The sequence below is a fragment of the Dendropsophus ebraccatus genome, unplaced genomic scaffold, assembly GCF_027789765.1.
Source record: "Dendropsophus ebraccatus isolate aDenEbr1 unplaced genomic scaffold, aDenEbr1.pat pat_scaffold_418_ctg1, whole genome shotgun sequence".
In the NCBI taxonomy this organism is placed as follows: domain Eukaryota; kingdom Metazoa; phylum Chordata; class Amphibia; order Anura; family Hylidae; genus Dendropsophus; species Dendropsophus ebraccatus.
Genome location: NW_027210031.1, coordinates 46,140 through 63,474, shown reverse-complemented (window position 1 = coordinate 63,474; position 17,335 = coordinate 46,140). Strand labels below are relative to the sequence as shown.

General features: G+C 55.0%; 34 pseudogenes; all 34 read right to left on the bottom strand.

Annotated features, from left to right (window-relative positions):
- Nucleotides 1-25: 25 nt before the first annotated feature.
- On the bottom strand, nucleotides 26-145 carry LOC138776228 (5S ribosomal RNA; annotated as a pseudogene).
- A 69-nt stretch (nucleotides 146-214) lies between these two features.
- LOC138776226 (5S ribosomal RNA) lies at nucleotides 215-334 on the bottom strand (annotated as a pseudogene).
- Nucleotides 335-403: 69 nt separating this feature from the next.
- Nucleotides 404-523, bottom strand: LOC138776239 (5S ribosomal RNA; annotated as a pseudogene).
- A 69-nt stretch (nucleotides 524-592) lies between these two features.
- LOC138776204 (5S ribosomal RNA) lies at nucleotides 593-712 on the bottom strand (annotated as a pseudogene).
- A 70-nt stretch (nucleotides 713-782) lies between these two features.
- On the bottom strand, nucleotides 783-902 carry LOC138776224 (5S ribosomal RNA; annotated as a pseudogene).
- Nucleotides 903-971: 69 nt separating this feature from the next.
- LOC138776223 (5S ribosomal RNA) lies at nucleotides 972-1,091 on the bottom strand (annotated as a pseudogene).
- A 69-nt stretch (nucleotides 1,092-1,160) lies between these two features.
- Nucleotides 1,161-1,280, bottom strand: LOC138776222 (5S ribosomal RNA; annotated as a pseudogene).
- Nucleotides 1,281-1,349: 69 nt separating this feature from the next.
- On the bottom strand, nucleotides 1,350-1,469 carry LOC138776221 (5S ribosomal RNA; annotated as a pseudogene).
- Nucleotides 1,470-1,538: 69 nt separating this feature from the next.
- Nucleotides 1,539-1,658, bottom strand: LOC138776193 (5S ribosomal RNA; annotated as a pseudogene).
- A 69-nt stretch (nucleotides 1,659-1,727) lies between these two features.
- On the bottom strand, nucleotides 1,728-1,847 carry LOC138776220 (5S ribosomal RNA; annotated as a pseudogene).
- A 257-nt stretch (nucleotides 1,848-2,104) lies between these two features.
- On the bottom strand, nucleotides 2,105-2,224 carry LOC138776219 (5S ribosomal RNA; annotated as a pseudogene).
- Nucleotides 2,225-2,293: 69 nt separating this feature from the next.
- LOC138776218 (5S ribosomal RNA) lies at nucleotides 2,294-2,413 on the bottom strand (annotated as a pseudogene).
- A 258-nt stretch (nucleotides 2,414-2,671) lies between these two features.
- LOC138776217 (5S ribosomal RNA) lies at nucleotides 2,672-2,791 on the bottom strand (annotated as a pseudogene).
- A 70-nt stretch (nucleotides 2,792-2,861) lies between these two features.
- On the bottom strand, nucleotides 2,862-2,981 carry LOC138776181 (5S ribosomal RNA; annotated as a pseudogene).
- A 258-nt stretch (nucleotides 2,982-3,239) lies between these two features.
- Nucleotides 3,240-3,359, bottom strand: LOC138776169 (5S ribosomal RNA; annotated as a pseudogene).
- A 447-nt stretch (nucleotides 3,360-3,806) lies between these two features.
- On the bottom strand, nucleotides 3,807-3,926 carry LOC138776158 (5S ribosomal RNA; annotated as a pseudogene).
- A 447-nt stretch (nucleotides 3,927-4,373) lies between these two features.
- LOC138776146 (5S ribosomal RNA) lies at nucleotides 4,374-4,493 on the bottom strand (annotated as a pseudogene).
- Nucleotides 4,494-4,562: 69 nt separating this feature from the next.
- Nucleotides 4,563-4,682, bottom strand: LOC138776216 (5S ribosomal RNA; annotated as a pseudogene).
- Nucleotides 4,683-4,940: 258 nt separating this feature from the next.
- On the bottom strand, nucleotides 4,941-5,060 carry LOC138776135 (5S ribosomal RNA; annotated as a pseudogene).
- Nucleotides 5,061-5,318: 258 nt separating this feature from the next.
- LOC138775950 (5S ribosomal RNA) lies at nucleotides 5,319-5,438 on the bottom strand (annotated as a pseudogene).
- A 258-nt stretch (nucleotides 5,439-5,696) lies between these two features.
- LOC138776214 (5S ribosomal RNA) lies at nucleotides 5,697-5,816 on the bottom strand (annotated as a pseudogene).
- A 258-nt stretch (nucleotides 5,817-6,074) lies between these two features.
- LOC138776123 (5S ribosomal RNA) lies at nucleotides 6,075-6,194 on the bottom strand (annotated as a pseudogene).
- A 447-nt stretch (nucleotides 6,195-6,641) lies between these two features.
- LOC138776213 (5S ribosomal RNA) lies at nucleotides 6,642-6,761 on the bottom strand (annotated as a pseudogene).
- Nucleotides 6,762-6,830: 69 nt separating this feature from the next.
- LOC138776212 (5S ribosomal RNA) lies at nucleotides 6,831-6,950 on the bottom strand (annotated as a pseudogene).
- Nucleotides 6,951-7,397: 447 nt separating this feature from the next.
- On the bottom strand, nucleotides 7,398-7,517 carry LOC138776211 (5S ribosomal RNA; annotated as a pseudogene).
- Nucleotides 7,518-7,586: 69 nt separating this feature from the next.
- LOC138776210 (5S ribosomal RNA) lies at nucleotides 7,587-7,706 on the bottom strand (annotated as a pseudogene).
- Nucleotides 7,707-7,775: 69 nt separating this feature from the next.
- On the bottom strand, nucleotides 7,776-7,895 carry LOC138776209 (5S ribosomal RNA; annotated as a pseudogene).
- A 69-nt stretch (nucleotides 7,896-7,964) lies between these two features.
- On the bottom strand, nucleotides 7,965-8,084 carry LOC138776112 (5S ribosomal RNA; annotated as a pseudogene).
- Nucleotides 8,085-15,855: 7,771 nt separating this feature from the next.
- Nucleotides 15,856-15,975, bottom strand: LOC138776100 (5S ribosomal RNA; annotated as a pseudogene).
- A 69-nt stretch (nucleotides 15,976-16,044) lies between these two features.
- LOC138776208 (5S ribosomal RNA) lies at nucleotides 16,045-16,164 on the bottom strand (annotated as a pseudogene).
- Nucleotides 16,165-16,421: 257 nt separating this feature from the next.
- On the bottom strand, nucleotides 16,422-16,541 carry LOC138776088 (5S ribosomal RNA; annotated as a pseudogene).
- A 69-nt stretch (nucleotides 16,542-16,610) lies between these two features.
- On the bottom strand, nucleotides 16,611-16,730 carry LOC138776052 (5S ribosomal RNA; annotated as a pseudogene).
- Nucleotides 16,731-16,799: 69 nt separating this feature from the next.
- On the bottom strand, nucleotides 16,800-16,919 carry LOC138776480 (5S ribosomal RNA; annotated as a pseudogene).
- A 258-nt stretch (nucleotides 16,920-17,177) lies between these two features.
- On the bottom strand, nucleotides 17,178-17,297 carry LOC138776207 (5S ribosomal RNA; annotated as a pseudogene).
- Between the last annotated feature and the right edge of the window lie 38 nt (nucleotides 17,298-17,335).

Genomic DNA, 17,335 nt, shown 5'->3' with positions numbered 1-17,335 from the left:
GACGTTGGAGCTGCCATTGGCAAAAAGCCAGCGGCACCCGGGATTCCCAGCCAGTCTCCCATGCTGGTACTTGCCGGGCCTTAAGCCGTGTAGCAGTCTGCGATCTGACGAGGGCAGGCACCTTCAGCTTAGAATGGCCGCTGACGAGCTCTGCTAAAGCGAGGCTTCCTTTTGAGGATGGATAAAGGGACTTTTGGAGCTGCCATTGGCAAAAAGCCAGCGGCACCCGGGATTCCCAGCCAGTCTCCCATGCTGGTACTTGCCGGGCCTTAAGCCGTGTAGCAGTCTGCGATCTGACGAGGGCAGGCACCTTCAGCTTAGAATGGCCGCTGACGAGCTCTGCTAAAGCGAGGCTTCCTTTTGAGGATGGATAAAGGGGCCGTTGGAGCTGCCATTGGCAAAAAGCCAGCGGCACCCGGGATTCCCAGTCAGTCTCCCATGCTGGTACTTGCCGGGCCTTAAGCCGTGTAGCAGTCTGCGATCTGACGAGGGCAGGCACCTTCAGCTTAGAATGGCCGCTGACGAGCTCTGCTAAAGCGAGGCTTCCTTTTGAGGATGGATAAAGGGGCCGTTGGAGCTGCCATTGGCAAAAAGCCAGCGGCACCCGGGATTCCCAGCCAGTCTCCCATGCTGGTACTTGCCGGGCCTTAAGCCGTGTAGCAGTCTGCGATCTGACGAGTGCAGGCACCTTCAGCTTAGAATGGCCGCTGACGAGCTCTGCTAAAGCGAGGCTTCCTTTTGAGGATGGATAAAGGGGCCTGTTGGAGCTGCCATTGGCAAAAAGCCAGCGGCACCCGGGATTCCCAGCCAGTCTCCCATGCTGGTACTTGCCGGGCCTTAAGCCGTGTAGCAGTCTGCGATCTGACGAGGGCAGGCACCTTCAGCTTAGAATGGCCGCTGACGAGCTCTGCTAAAGCGAGGCTTCCTTTTGAGGATGGATAAAGGGGCCGTTGGAGCTGCCATTGGCAAAAAGCCAGCGGCACCCGGGATTCCCAGCCAGTCTCCCATGCTGGTACTTGCCGGGCCTTAAGCCGTGTAGCAGTCTGCGATCTGACGAGGGCAGGCACCTTCAGCTTAGAATGGCCGCTGACGAGCTCTGCTAAAGCGAGGCTTCCTTTTGAGGATGGATAAAGGGACTTTTGGAGCTGCCATTGGCAAAAAGCCAGCGGCACCCGGGATTCCCAGCCAGTCTCCCATGCTGGTACTTGCCGGGCCTTAAGCCGTGTAGCAGTCTGCGATCTGACGAGGGCAGGCACCTTCAGCTTAGAATGGCCGCTGACGAGCTCTGCTAAAGCGAGGCTTCCTTTTGAGGATGGATAAAGGGACTTTTGGAGCCGCCATTGGCAAAAAGCCAGCGGCACCCGGGATTCCCAGCCAGTCTCCCATGCTGGTACTTGCCGGGCCTTAAGCCGTGTAGCAGTCTGCGATCTGACGAGGGCAGGCACCTTCAGCTTAGAATGGCCGCTGACGAGCTCTGCTAAAGCGAGGCTTCCTTTTGAGGATGGATAAAGGGGCCGTTGGAGCTGCCATTGGCAAAAAGCCAGCGGCACCCGGGATTCCCAGCCAGTCTCCCATGCTGGTACTTGCCGGGCCTTAAGCCGTGTAGCAGTCTGCGATCTGACGAGTGCAGGCACCTTCAGCTTAGAATGGCCGCTGACGAGCTCTGCTAAAGCGAGGCTTCCTTTTGAGGATGGATAAAGGGGCCGTTGGAGCTGCCATTGGCAAAAAGCCAGCGGCACCCGGGATTCCCAGCCAGTCTCCCATGCTGGTACTTGCCGGGCCTTAAGCCGTGTAGCAGTCTGCGATCTGACGAGGGCAGGCACCTTCAGCTTAGAATGGCCGCTGACGAGCTCTGCTAAAGCGAGGCTTCCTTTTGAGGATGGATAAAGCGGCCGTTGGAGCTGCCATTGGCAAAAAGCCAACGGCACCCGGGATTCCCAGCCAGTCTCCCATGCTGGTACTTGCCGGGCCTTAAGCCGTGTAGCAGTCTGCGATCTGACGAGGGCAGGCACCTTCAGCTTAGAATGGCCGCTGACGAGCTCTGCTAAAGCGAGGCTTCCTTTTGAGGATGGATAAAGGGACTTTGGAGCTGCCATTGGCAAAAAGCCAGCGGCACCCGGGATTCCCAGCCAGTCTCCCATGCTGGTACTTGCCGGGCCTTAAGCCGTGTAGCAGTCTGCGATCTGACGAGGGCAGGCACCTTCAGCTTAGAATGGCCGCTGACGAGCTCTGCTAAAGCGAGGCTTCCTTTTGAGGATGGATAAAGGGACTTTTGGAGCTGCCATTGGCAAAAAGCCAGCGGCACCCGGGATTCCCAGCCAGTCTCCCATGCTGGTACTTGCCGGGCCTTAAGCCGTGTAGCAGTCTGCGATCTGACGAGGGCAGGCACCTTCAGCTTAGAATGGCCGCTGACGAGCTCTGCTAAAGCGAGGCTTCCTTTTGAGGATGGATAAAGGGGCCGTTGGAGCTGCCATTGGCAAAAAGCCAGCTGCACCCGGGATTCCCAGCCAGTCTCCCATGCTGGTACTTGCCGGGCCTTAAGCCGTGTAGCAGTCTGCGATCTGACGAGGGCAGGCACCTTCAGCTTAGAATGGCCGCTGACGAGCTCTGCTAAAGCGAGGCTTCCTTTTGAGGATGGATAAAGGGGCCGTTGGAGCTGCCATTGGCAAAAAGCCAGCGGCACCCGGGATTCCCAGCCAGTCTCCCATGCTGGTACTTGCCGGGCCTTAAGCCGTGTAGCAGTCTGCGATCTGACGAGGGCAGGCACCTTCAGCTTAGAATGGCCGCTGACGAGCTCTGCTAAAGCGAGGCTTCCTTTTGAGGATGGATAAAGGGGCCTGTTGGAGCTGCCATTGGCAAAAAGCCAGCGGCACCCGGGATTCCCAGCCAGTCTCCCATGCTGGTACTTGCCGGGCCTTAAGCCGTGTAGCAGTCTGCGATCTGACGAGTGCAGGCACCTTCAGCTTAGAATGGCCGCTGACGAGCTCTGCTAAAGCGAGGCTTCCTTTTGAGGATGGATAAAGGGGCCGTTGGAGCTGCCATTGGCAAAAAGCCAGTGGAGCCCGGGATTCCCAGCCAGTCTCCCATGCTGGTACTTGCCGGGCCTTAAGCCGTGTAGCAGTCTGCGATCTGACGAGGGCAGGCACCTTCAGCTTAGAATGGCCGCTGACGAGCTCTGCTAAAGCGAGGCTTCCTTTTGAGGATGGATAAAGGGGCTTTTGGAGCTGCCATTGGCAAAAAGCCAGCGGCACCCGGGATTCCCAGCCAGTCTCCCATGCTGGTACTTGCCGGGCCTTAAGCCGTGTAGCAGTCTGCGATCTGACGAGTGCAGGCACCTTCAGCTTAGAATGGCCGCTGACGAGCTCTGTTAAAGCGAGGCTTCCTTTTGAGGATGGATAAAGGGGCCGTTGGAGCTGCCATTGGCAAAAAGCCAGCTGCACCCGGGATTCCCAGCCAGTCTCCCATGCTGGTACTTGCCGGGCCTTAAGCCGTGTAGCAGTCTGCGATCTGACGAGGGCAGGCACCTTCAGCTTAGAATGGCCGCTGACGAGCTCTGCTAAAGCGAGGCTTCCTTTTGAGGATGGATAAAGGGGCCGTTGGAGCTGCCATTGGCAAAAAGCCAGCGGCACCCGGGATTCCCAGCCAGTCTCCCATGCTGGTACTTGCCGGGCCTTAAGTCGTGTAGCAGCCTGCGATCTGACGAGGGCAGGCACCTTCAGCTTAGAATAGCCGCTGATGAGCTCTGCTAAAGCGAGGCTTCCTTTTGAGGATGGATAAAGGGACTTTTGGAGTTGCCATTGGCAAAAAGCCAGCGGCACCCGGGATTCCCAGCCAGTCTCCCATGCTGGTACTTGCCGGGCCTTAAGCCGTGTAGCAGTCTGCGATCTGACGAGTGCAGGCACCTTCAGCTTAGAATGGCCGCTGACGAGCTCTGCTAAAGCGAGGCTTCCTTTTGAGGATGGATAAAGGGGCCGTTGGAGCTGCCATTGGCAAAAAGCCAGTGGCACCCGGGATTCCCAGCCAGTCTCCCATGCTGGTACTTGCCGGGCCTTAAGCCGTGTAGCAGTCTGCGATCTGACGAGGGCAGGCACCTTCAGCTTAGAATGGCCGCTGACGAGCTCTGCTAAAGCGAGGCTTCCTTTTGAGGATGGATAAAGGGACTTTTGGAGCTGCCATTGGCAAAAAGCCAGCGGCACACGGGATTCCCAGCCAGTCTCCCATGCTGGTACTTGCCGGGCCTTAAGCCGTGTAGCAGTCTGCGATCTGACGAGGGCAGGCACCTTCAGCTTAGAATGGCCGCTGACGAGCTCTGCTAAAGCGAGGCTTCCTTTTGAGGATGGATAAAGGGACTTTTGGAGCTGCCATTGGCAAAAAGCCAGCGGCACCCGGGATTCCCAGCCAGTCTCCCATGCTGGTACTTGCCGGGCCTTAAGCCGTGTAGCAGTCTGCGATCTGACGAGTGCAGGCACCTTCAGCTTAGAATGGCCGCTGACGAGCTCTGCTAAAGCGAGGCTTACTTTTGAGGATGGATAAAGGGGCCGTTGGAGCTGCCATTGGCAAAAAGCCAGCGGCACCCGGGATTCCCAGCCAGTCTCCCATGCTGGTACTTGCCGGGCCTTAAGCCGTGTAGCAGTCTGCGATCTGACGAGGGCAGGCACCTTCAGCTTAGAATGGCCGCTGACGAGCTCTGCCAAAGCGAGGCTTCCTTTTGAGGATGGATAAAGGGGCCGTTGGAGCTGTCATTGGCAAAAAGCGAGCGGCACCCGGGATTCCCAGCCAGTCTCCCATGCTGGTACTTGCTGGGCCTTAAGCCGTGTAGCAGTCTGCGATCTGACCAGGGCAGGCACCTTCAGCTTAGAATGGCCGCTGACGAGCTCTGCTAAAGCGAGGCTTCCTTTTGAGGATGGATAAAGCGGCCGTTGGAGCTGCCATTGGCAAAAAGCCAGCGGCACCCGGGATTCCCAGCCAGTCTCCCATGCTGGTACTTGCCGGGCCTTAAGCCGTGTAGCAGTCTGCGATCTGACGAGTGCAGGCACCTTCAGCTTAGAATGGCCGCTGACGAGCTCTGCTAAAGCGAGGCTTCCTTTTGAGGATGGATAAAGGGGCCGTTGGAGCTGCCATTGGCAAAAAGCCAGCGGCACATGGGATTCCCAGCCAGTCTCCCATGCTGGTACTTGCCGGGCCTTAAGCCGTGTAGCAGTCTGCGATCTGACGAGGGCAGGCACCTTCAGCTTAGAATGGCCGCTGACGAGCTCTGCCAAAGCGAGGCTTCCTTTTGAGGATGGATAAAGGGGCCGTTGGAGCTGTCATTGGCAAAAAGCCAGCGGCACCCGGGATTCCCAGCCAGTCTCCCATGCTGGTACTTGCCGGGCCTTAAGCCGTGTAGCAGTCTGCGATCTGACGAGAGCAGGCACCTTCAGCTTAGAATGGCCGCTGACGAGCTCTGCTAAAGCGAGGCTTCCTTTTGAGGATGGATAAAGGGGCCGTTGGAGCTGCCATTGGCAAAAACCCAGCTGCACCCGGGATTCCCAGCCAGTCTCCCATGCTGGTACTTGCCGGGCCTTAAGCCGTGTAGCAGTCTGCGATCTGACGAGGGCAGGCACCTTCAGCTTAGAATGGCCGCTGACGAGCTCTGCTAAAGCGAGGCTTCCTTTTGAGGATGGATAAAGGGGCCGTTGGAGCTGCCATTGGCAAAAAGCCAGCGGCACCCGGGATTCCCAGCCAGTCTCCCATGCTGGTACTTGCCGGGCCTTAAGCCGTGTAGCAGTCTGCGATCTGACGAGGGCAGGCACCTTCAGCTTAGAATGGCCGCTGACGAGCTCTGCTAAAGCGAGGCTTCCTTTTGAGGATGGATAAAGGGACTTTTGGAGCTGCCATTGGCAAAAAGCCAGCGGCACCCGGGATTCCCAGCCAGTCTCCCATGCTGGTACTTGACGGGCCTTAAGCCGTGTAGCAGTCTGCGATCTGACGAGGGCAGGCACCTTCAGCTTAGAATGGCCGCTGACGAGCTCTGCTAAAGCGAGGCTTCCTTTTGAGGATGGATAAAGGGGCCGTTGGAGCTGCCATTGGCAAAAAGCCAGCGGCACCCGGGATTCCCAGCCAGTCTCCCATGCTGGTACTTGCCGGGCCTTAAGCCGTGTAGCAGTCTGCGATCTGACGAGTGCAGGCACCTTCAGCTTAGAATGGCCGCTGACGAGCTCTGCTAAAGCGAGGCTTCCTTTTGAGGATGGATAAAGGGGCCGTTGGAGCTGCCATTGGCAAAAAGCCAGCGGCACCCGGGATTCCCAGCCAGTCTCCCATGCTGGTACTTGCCGGGCCTTAAGCCGTGTAGCAGTCTGCAATCTGACGAGGGCAGGCACCTTCAGCTTAGAATGGCCGCTGACAAGCTCTGCTAAAGCGAGGCTTCCTTTTGAGGATGGATAAAGCGGCCGTTGGAGCTGCCATTGGCAAAAAGCCAACGGCACCCGGGATTCCCAGCCAGTCTCCCATGCTGGTACTTGCCGGGCCTTAAGCCGTGTAGCAGTCTGCGATCTGACGAGGGCAGGCACCTTCAGCTTAGAATGGCCGCTGAGGAGCTCTGCTAAAGCGAGGCTTCCTTTTGAGGATGGATAAAGGGACTTTTGGAGCTGCCATTGGCAAAAAGCCAGCGGCACCCGGGATTCCCAGCCAGTCTCCCATGCTGGTACTTGCCGGGCCTTAAGCCGTGTAGCAGTCTGCGATCTGACGAGGGCAGGCACCTTCAGCTTAGAATGGCCGCTGACGAGCTCTGCTAAAGCGAGGCTTCCTTTTGAGGATGGATAAAGGGGCCGTTGGAGCTGCCATTGGCAAAAAGCCAGCGGCACCCGGGATTCCCAGCCAGTCTCCCATGCTGGTACTTGCCGGGCCTTAAGCCGTGTAGCAGTCTGCGATCTGACGAGGGCAGGCACCTTCAGCTTAGAATGGCCGCTGACGAGCTCTGCCAAAGCGAGGCTTCCTTTTGAGGATGGATAAAGGGGCCGTTGGAGCTGTCATTGGCAAAAAGCCAGCGGCACCCGGGATTCCAAGCCAGTCTCCCATGCTGGTACTTGCCGGGCCTTAAGCCGTGTAGCAGTTTGCGATCTGACGAGTGCAGGCACCTTCAGCTTAGAATGGCCGCTGACGAGCTCTGCTAAAGCGAGGCTTCCTTTTGAGGATGGATAAAGGGGCTGTTGGAGCTGCCATTGGCAAAAACCCAGCTGCACCCGGGATTCCCAGCCAGTCTCCCATGCTGGTACTTGCCCGGCCCTAAGCCGTGTAGCAGTCTGCGATCTGACGAGGGCAAGCACCTTCAGCTTAGAATGGCCGCTGACGAGCTCTGCTAAAGCGAGGCTTCCTTTTGAGGATGGATAAAGGGGCCGATGGAGCTGCCATTGGCAAAAAGCCAGCGGCACCCGGGATTCCCAGCCAGTCTCCCATGCTGGTACTTGCCGGGCCTTAAGCCGTGTAGCAGTCTGCGATCTGACGAGGGCAGGCACCTTCAGCTTAGAATGGCCGCTGACGAGCTCTGCTAAAGCGAGGCTTCCTTTTGAGGATGGATAAAGGGACTTTTGGAGCTGCCATTGGCAAAAAGCCAGCGGCACCCGGGATTCCCAGCCAGTCTCCCATGCTGGTACTTGCCGGGCCTTAAGCCGTGTAGCAGTCTGCGATCTGACGAGGGCAGGCACCTTCAGCTTAGAATGGCCGCTGACGAGCTCTGCTAAAGCGAGGCTTCCTTTTGAGGATGGATAAAGGGACTTTTGGAGCTGCCATTGGCAAAAAGCCAGCGGCACCCGGGATTCCCAGCCAGTCTCCCATGCTGGTACTTGCCGGGCCTTAAGCCGTGTAGCAGTCTGCGATCTGACGAGGGCAGGCACCTTCAGCTTAGAATGGCCGCTGACGAGCTCTGCTAAAGCGAGGCTTCCTTTTGAGGATGGATAAAGGGGCCGTTGGAGCTGCCATTGGCAAAAAGCCAGCGGCACCCGGGATTCCCAGCCAGTCTCCCATGCTGGTACTTGCCGGGCCTTAAGCCGTGTAGCAGTCTGCGATCTGACGAGTGCAGGCACCTTCAGCTTAGAATGGCCGCTGACGAGCTCTGCTAAAGCGAGGCTTCCTTTTGAGGATGGATAAAGGGGCCGTTGGAGCTGCCATTGGCAAAAAGCCAACGGCACCCGGGATTCCCAGCCAGTCTCCCATGCTGGTACTTGCCGGGCCTTAAGCCGTGTAGCAGTCTGCAATCTGACGAGGGCAGGCACCTTCAGCTTAGAATGGCCGCTGACGGGGGGCGTGTCTAGATGCCGGAGTGAGCGGACGCACGTTTCAGAGCTCCGCTCAGAGCTGACCCGCCAGGCAGTTTACCCGCAGTTATCGGGACCCCACACACTCTGACCATGACCAGAAGAGGCTCCCAGAAGACGGCCACCAAGCCTCCGGCTCCGGGAGCCGTCATCTCAGGTCCCCTGGACACCTTCCTGGTCTCGGACCAGGCCGCCGCACACTCCAAGATGGCGCCGGCAGGGCGCCAGGCGCTGCAGCGGCTTGCGGAACATCCTCCCTCTCCAACCCGGCACTCGGAGGCAGTGGAGACGTCCGAGAGAGCCCTGGACTCACCCCATTTTGCCTCCGACCACGGCAGCCTGGCATCTGGTGACGGCGGCGAGGACCGAGGTAACCCGGCCCCACACGTGGCGGCCGCCATTACAGCCGAGGAACCGGCCGCCTCTTTAAAGGACCCGGTCCCTCCTGCCCCGCCGCAGCAACCTCCACTGCCGCCCAGGCCCCCACATAAGACCAAGGGCCCTAGAGTGACCCCCCCGCCTACACCGTCCTCCTCCCCCCCAGACTGGTTCTCTACGGGCTCTGAGGACAGCACACAGGCACTGGAGCACACTGAGTCCCCCCATGCAGGAACTGTAGGGACATGGGGGTCGCGGCAGTCAGAGTCTGATGAGGACATTATGGCCCCTGACCACCCCCTGAGTAAATACCTTAATAATATACCCACCAAAGAGGACTTTAAGGCCCTAATACAAGAAGTTAAAGCAGCATGCCGAGGGGAAATAGCAGCATTGCGCCATGACCTGCAGCAGGTGGGAAACAGGGTGGATTCCCTAGAGACTGAACATGATGATACCAGATCCTACATAATGGACCTACAGTCCACCGTTCTGGCACAACATAATGCTTTGGGGGACTACCAACGCCACCTAGAAGACCTTGATAATAGGGGGCGCAGGCACAACATACGCGTTAGGGGCCTCCCTGAATCCCCACATGCTGAAGACCTGAGAGAAATTCTTTCGGCTTTGTTTAATCAAATCCTGGGTACACCACGGGACCACGAGATAAAGCTAGACCGGGCTCACAGAGCCCTCAGACCTAGAGCTGGAAACTCCCAAGCAAGGGACATAATTTGCTGTGTGACTGATTTCATGCTTAAAGAAGCCATTATGCAAAAATCCAGAGAGTTGAATGATATTAGCTTCCGTGGAACCTACATTCAGCTCCTTCCTGACCTGTCGTGGGTGACGCTCCAGAAACGCAGATTACTACGTCCATTGCTACAATGTCTTAGGGATCGGAATATCCCCTATCGTTGGGGGTTCCCCTTCAGCCTCAACGTCCGGCGAAATGGAGCGACCCTGACCCTGCGCTCTGCAGAGGACTTGGAACAGTTCTGCTCTGCCCTGGATGTTCCGATGCCAGACTTACCGGATTGGGAGCTGATCCCCCCACCACCTCCCCCCAGACCAGTGTGGTCCTCAACTCGCCAAAGAAAAAAGCGGGGTTCTCAGCTGCGCTCCCCCCCGGACCTCCGATCCCCCCCGAGGTCCAACCCCCGCTGAACTGGATATCGATAGGTCTGATGGCGGATGTTCCCTAACCATAAAGGGGTCCCCCCCTTACTTTCTCCAAGTTGTCATTTAACTGCCTTAATTCTGTTTTAATTTTATTGTTTATTGCGGGTTAGCTCTGAGCTGGATGTAGAAAGAGTGTTTCCTTTTATTTTTTCGTATATACAAATCTTTAGTCAGTAAAGTGTCTGTTAGCTGGGGCATCTGCCTCGTTTCCCCCCTTCCTATCTCAGACCTCCTAGCCCCTGGGTGGCCTTATAGGGTCTCAGAGGGCCTTTAATATAATACATTTGCTACGGTTGTCTGGATAGGGACTGTCCGACTGAGTTGACGGTCACATAAACAATAGAAATGTTGTTGTTGTTTTGCTGGCTGTGGTGTTTTTATGTTGTTATGTGGTATTCATGTTTTGTCCTTCCTCCCCCCCTCTCTATTAGAACTGAGGTATCCTTCCTCCGAGTCCCAGCTGTTCCCTATGCCTGGAGATGGGACCGGCCCTACCCCTATCGGGCCCCCGCACTTGGTAGTCCACAAGGTATGCGAGATATCCTATCTGTTCGTGCCCTGTCATGGTGCGTCTGATTACGTTTAATGTAAAGGGCCTCAACTCAAACGTTAAGAGGCGTCTTCTTCTTCGGGAGCTGAGAGCTCTAAAAGCGGACATAGTATTCCTCCAGGAGACGCACCATGATAGGTCATGCACATTCAAATTTGCCCATTATCAATTTCCGACAACCTACTCAGCAACATTAGACAGAAAGAGGGCAGGGGTGGCGATCCTGATTTCCAAATCCTGCCCATTCCTGGTCACACATTCAGATGTAGACACAGGAGGCCGCTACATTATTTTGGCTGGTACCCTACAGGGTTCCCCGGTGATCCTCTGTAATGTGTATAGCCCTAACACGGGTCAGGTGAAATTTCTAGCGACAGTATTTAATAAAGTCAGCGCCCTGGCAAACACACTCTCCTCTCCAACCCTCCTGGTGGGAGGAGATTTTAACGTCCCGTTCTCGCCTTCGACAGACCGCCACCCTCAGACCCCTGGCCCCACCCCGCAGACAGTAAGCCTCACGTCTCAGAAATTCCGACAGTTGATTAGGAGACATGACCTGTTTGACCTGTGGAGGGTGACGCACCCTAACGAGAAGACGTTCACCTTCTTCTCCCACCCACACTTAACCCATACCCGCATTGACTTTTTCTTTGGCAATATCTTGGGCCTGAGACTGACTGATCATGTTGACATCCCGGGGATTACCTGGTCAGACCATTCCCCGGTGGTCCTAGATCTCAAGGATATACATTCCCCTCGTCGGGTTTGCCATTGGCGCCTTAACGAGCTCCTGGTGAAACAATCAGCCCATAGAGATTCCTTGAGAAAATGTATCAATGACTACTTTCAATTAAACGTAGGCAGTGTGCCCTCACAGGCAACCCTGTGGGAGGCCCATAAGTCGGTTCTTAGAGGGCACTGTATAGCACTCTCCGCTAAGCTGAAGAAGGATGCAAACTTTCAGGCGCAGAACCTAGCTTCAAGGGTCAGAACACTGGAGACCCAAATGATCTCCTCCCCATCGGTTCGTATCCTCCGGCAGCTAGTGGAAACTCGTGCAAAACTGAAAGATTTGGCGATACTGAAGGTAGAAAAGTTACTGACCTACACGAGACATAAATACTACGAAAAAGCCAATAAAGCGCACTCTCTATTAGCAGCCCAGCTCCGGGATAATAGATGTATGAATTCGCCATTTGCCATTAAGGATCCCACTGGGGGTTTGACATACGACCCAGTACGTATGGCATCATTGTTCGCTGACTACTATTCTAATCTATACTCTCTGCCTTCCCAACTACCACTCGGCCCGGACGACAGAGCGAGGGCCCTTCAGGACTACCTGCTCTCCTGTCAGTTGCCAACCCTCTTACCAGAGGACCTGACAACCCTGAACAGCCCGATCACCCATGAGGAACTTGCGGAGGTACTTAAGGAACTCCCTAATGGGAAATCCCCAGGCCCTGACGGCCTCCCATACTCGTACTATAAGACCTTCACGACTGAGTTATCCCCGCACCTCCTGCCCCTATTTAACTCTTTCCTCTCCGATTCCCCTGTTCCACAACGAATGCTTGACTCCTACATAACGGTCGTGCCCAAACCAAATAAAGATCCTACAGACTGTGCCAGTTACCGACCCATCTCCTTGTTAAACTCGGATCTTAAAATTTTCACAAAAATACTGGCGAATAGACTAGGAGCGCTCCTTCCGAAACTCATTGATAAGGACCAGGTGGGTTTCGTGCTTAATCGTCAGGCGGGGGATAACACACGGAGAACCATAGACCTAATTGACGTCCTTAATAAAACCAGGACTGGAGGGCTCCTCCTGAGCCTAGACGCGGAAAAAGCCTTTGACAGGCTGGGCTGGCCCTTTCTGATGGCCACACTGAAAACCTTTGGATTTTCCGGGCCCTTCCTTTCCGCAATAAGCTCCCTGTATTCTTCCCCGACTGCCGAAGTGCGCCTCCCCCATGCCATGTCCCCTCGCATATCCATACATAATGGGACCAGACAGGGGTGCCCCCTATCACCCCTGCTGTTTGTCCTCTGTATAGAGCCACTGGCAGCTCGCATACGACTAAGCCCTGATGTTAAAGGGATACTGATCCATGAGAAAGAATTTAAATTATCTTTATTTGCGGATGACATCCTGTTGACCCTACGTGACCCCCATACTTCCCTCCCTAACTTACACAACATCCTAGACGAGTATGGGAGGTTATCGGGCTATAAAATCAACAAGACAAAAACGGAAGCCTTGCCAATTAATCTTCCACCTTCCCTGACTGAGACGTTACAATACTCCTTCCCTTACAAATGGAAAAACAGTGCCCTTCGGTACTTGGGAACCAACATAACCTCCTCCTTCTCCACCTTATTCAAAATTAACTTCCCGCCACTCCTGCAAGAAGTGACGGCGCTTCTCTCTAAATGGAACTCTCTCCCCTTATCCCTCCTGGGAAGGATAGCGGCCGTAAAAATGTCCATCCTCCCGAAGCTTCTTTATTTGTACGAAACCCTACCTGTCCCAATCTCCAAAAACTTCATGTCCTCTTTTCAGAAGGTACTCCTAAAATTCATCTGGAGGAATGGGCGTCATAGAATTTCAGCTCAGATTGTCACAGCAAAAACAGAACATGGTGGTCTGGGACTCCCAGATGTCCATAGGTATTACTTAGCAACTCACCTCCGCAGAGTCCCAGCGTGGACGTCTCTTTGGGCGTACACGAAATGGACGCAGATTGAGAAGCTGTGGCTGGCGCCCATTCATCCAGGGGTCTTAATCTGGAACCCCCTCCTAGACATCCCAGATAGAGATATGCTAGGCCCCATGCGACTGACTAGACAAATATGGGTGGAGGCTAGGGATAAATTTGCATTACAGTCTCGATTCTCCCCCCTGACCTCCTTCCTGTACACCCCCGCCATTCCTAATAGTATGGTGGCAGAAGCAGTCGACCCATGGCTACGTGCAAAAACCTTCCACTTTGCTGACATCATAGACCCTCTAAAGCGGACTATCTTACCTTTTTCTAAGCTTCAGGATAGATATGACTTGCCCCCGAGGGCTTGTCACTTTTATGACGACCTCTGCCAATATGCAACATCCCTGTGCGGAGACAGGCCTTTCTCCAAGCCTTCCCCCTTTGAGTGGTTGTGCAAACTAAACACGTCTACTAGTGGACTGATCACCAGTATACACAACTTGCTAGCTTTCCCTCCTGATGACCCTTCCCGAGGCTGGAGCTACATGTCCAAATGGGAGACGTACCTGGGGAGAAGCATCCCTTTCACACTATGGCAAATTATATGGTCCCAAGCGGCGAAGGCCTCGGCATGCGTCAGTTACAAGGAGAACCAATACAAACTCCTCATGCATTGGTATCATACTCCTGATTTACTGAACCGCTTGTTCCCGGCTACGTCTCCCCTATGTTGGAGATGCTCCCAAGTGCCAGGCACGCTGATACATATATTCTGGGAGTGTCCGCTAATACAACAATACTGGGGAGTAGTTAGAGACTTATTACACTCGGTCTTGCGCACACGACTTCCACTAGATATCCTGACATACCTACTCAATGTCCCACCTAAACGGTTGAGAAAACCTGAAGCCAGACTCCTCCTGCACATCCTTACAGCGGCCAAATGCGCGATACCTGCCATGTGGAAGAATACACAGGCCCCATCCCGAGATATGCTAGTCCAGAGGATTAGGGATATCAGGCGGATGGAGTACTTGACTGCACTGAACGACAATAGGGTAGAAAAGTTTGAGAAAATATGGGAACCATGGGACACGACCCTGGGCATCCTAACCTCTTCCTAATGTTTCTTCCCTGTCTCCCCCCTGTCTGTGGGTTTGTTTGTTTGTATGTTTGTATGTATGTTTGGTTCAGTTTTTTCAGTGTTTCTGTTTCAAAATACATAGTCTGACTACAGAGATTTGCTATGCCATTTCACCTTTGGCGAACAGGTGCTCTCTCCTGAGTACTGAGAGGAGAAGCAGTAATATGTACCCATTTACTAGGCCGCTCTTGTCCGTCCGTTACCATATTGTCAATATTGAAAAATTGGTACTCCTTCTACATTGATATGTGCTTCTTATAGATGTCTAAGCATTTCTCTGTGATTGATCCTTGTTATGTTGCTTTTTGATAAGAAAAAATTTTAAAAAATTAAATAAACAGTTTAAAAAAAAAAAAAAAAAAAAAAAAAAAAAAAAAAAGAATGGCCGCTGACGAGCTCTGCTAAAGCGAGGCTTCCTTTTGAGGATGGATAAAGGGACTTTTGGAGCTGCCATTGGCAAAAAGCCAGCGGCACCCGGGATTCCCAGCCAGTCTCCCATGCTGGTACTTGCCAGGCCTTAAGCCATGTAGCAGTCTGCGATCTGACGAGTGCAGGCACCTTCAGCTTAGAATGGCCGCTGACGAGCTCTGTTAAAGCGAGGCTTCCTTTTGAGGATGGATAAAGGGGCCGTTGGAGCTGCCATTGGCAAAAAGCCAGCTGCACCCGGGATTCCCAGCCAGTCTCCCATGCTGGTACTTGCCGGGCCTTAAGCCGTGTAGCAGTCTGCGATCTGACGAGGGCAGGCACCTTCAGCTTAGAATGGCCGCTGATGAGCTCTGCTAAAGCGAGGCTTCCTTTTGAGGATGGATAAAGGGGCCGTTGGAGCTGCCATTGGCAAAAAGCCAGCGGCACCCGGGATTCCCAGCCAGTCTCCCATGCTGGTACTTGCCGGGCCTTAAGTCGTGTAGCAGCCTGCGATCTGACGAGGGCAGGCACCTTCAGCTTAGAATAGCCGCTGATGAGCTCTGCTAAAGCGAGGCTTCCTTTTGAGGATGGATAAAGGGACTTTTGGAGTTGCCATTGGCAAAAAGCCAGCGGCACCCGGGATTCCCAGCCAGTCTCCCATGCTGGTACTTGCCGGGCCTTAAGACGTGTAGCAGTCTGCGATCTGACGAGTGCAGGCACCTTCAGCTTAGAATGGCCGCTGACGAGCTCTGCTAAAGCGAGGCTTCCTTTTGAGGATGGATAAAGGGGCCGTTGGAGCTGCCATTGGCAAAAAGCCAGTGGCACCCGGGATTCCCAGCCAGTCTCCCATGCTGGTACTTGCCGGGCCTTAAGCCGTGTAGCAGCCTGCGATCTGACGAGGGCAGGCACCTTCAGCTTAGAATGGCCGCTGACGAGCTCTGCTAAAGCGAGGCTTCCTTTTGAGGATGGATAAAGGGACTTTTGGAGCTGCCATTGGCAAAAAGCCAGCGGCACACGAGATTCCCAGCCAGTCTCCCATGCTGGTACTTGCCGGGCCTTAAGCCGTGTAGCAGTCTGCAATCTGACGAGGGCAGGCACCTTCAGCTTAGAATGGCCGCTGACGAGCTCTGCTAAAGCGAGGCTTCCTTTTGAGGATGGATAAAGGGACTTTTGGAGCTGCCATTGGCAAAAAGCCAGCGGCACCCGGGATTCCCAGCCAGTCTCCCATGCTGGTACTTGCCGGGCCTTAAGCCGTGTAGCAGTCTGCGATCTGACGAGTGCAGGCACCTTCAGCTTAGAATGGCCGCTGACGAGCTCTGCTAAAGCGAGGCTTACTTTTGAGGATGGATAAAGGGGCCGTTGGAGCTGCCATTGGCAAAAAGCCAGCGGCACCCGGGATTCCCAGCCAGTCTCCCATGCTGGTACTTGCCGGGCCTTAAGCCGTGTAGCAGTCTGCGATCTGACGAGGGCAGGCACCTTCAGCTTAGAATGGCCGCTGACGAGCTCTGCCAAAGCGAGGCTTCCTTTTGAGGATGGATAAAGGGGCCGTTGGAGCTGTCATTGGCAAAAAGCAAGCGGCACCCGGGATTCCCAGCCAGTCTCCCATGCTGGTACTTGCTGGGCCTTAAGCCGTGTAGCAGTCTGCGATCTGACGAGGGCAGGCACCTTCAGCTTAGAATGGCCGCTGACGAGCTCTGCTAAAGCGAGGCTTTTTTTGAGGATGGATAAAGCGGCCGTTGGAGCTGCCATTGGCAAAAAGCCAGCGGCACCCGGGATTCCCAGCCAGTCTCCCATGCTGGTACTTGCCGGGCCTTAAGCCGTGTAGCAGTCTGCGATCTGACGAGTGCAGGCACCTTCAGCTTAGAATGGCCGCTGACGAGCTCTGCTAAAGCGAGGCTTCCTTTTGAGGATGGATAAAGGGGCCGTTGGAGCTGCCATTGGCAAAAAGCCAGCGGCACCTGGGATTCCCAGCCAGTCTCCCATGCTGGTACTTGCCGGGCCTTAAGCCGTGTAGCAGTCTGCGATCTGACGAGGGCAGGCACCTTCAGCTTAGAATGGCCGCTGACGAGCTCTGCCAAAGCGAGGCTTCCTTTTGAGGATGGATAAAGGGGCCGTTGGAGCTGTCATTGGCAAAAAGCCAGCGGCACCCGGGATTCCCAGCCAGTCTCCCATGCTGGTACTTGCCGGGCCTTAAGCCGTGTAGTAGTTTGCGATCTGACGAGAGCAGGCACCTTCAGCTTAGAATGGCCGCTGACGAGCTCTGCTAAAGCGAGGCTTCCTTTTGAGGATGGATAAAGGGGCCGTTGGAGCTGCCATTGGCAAAAACCCAGCTGCACCCGGGATTCCCAGCCAGTCTCCCATGCTGGTACTTGCCGGGCCTTAAGCCGTGTAGCAGTCTGCGATCTGACGAGGGCAAGCACCTTCAGCTTAGAATGGCCGCTGACGAGCTCTGCTAAAGCGAGGCTTCCTTTTGAGGATGGATAAAGGGGCCGTTGGAGCTGCCATTGGCAAAAAGCCAGCGGCACCCGGGATTCCCAGCCAGTCTCCCATGCTGGTACTTGCCGGGCCTTAAGCCGTGTAGCAGTCTGCGATCTGACGAGGGCAGGCACCTTCAGCTTAGAATGGCCGCTGACGAGCTCTGCTAAAGCGAGGCTTCCTTTTGAGGATGGAT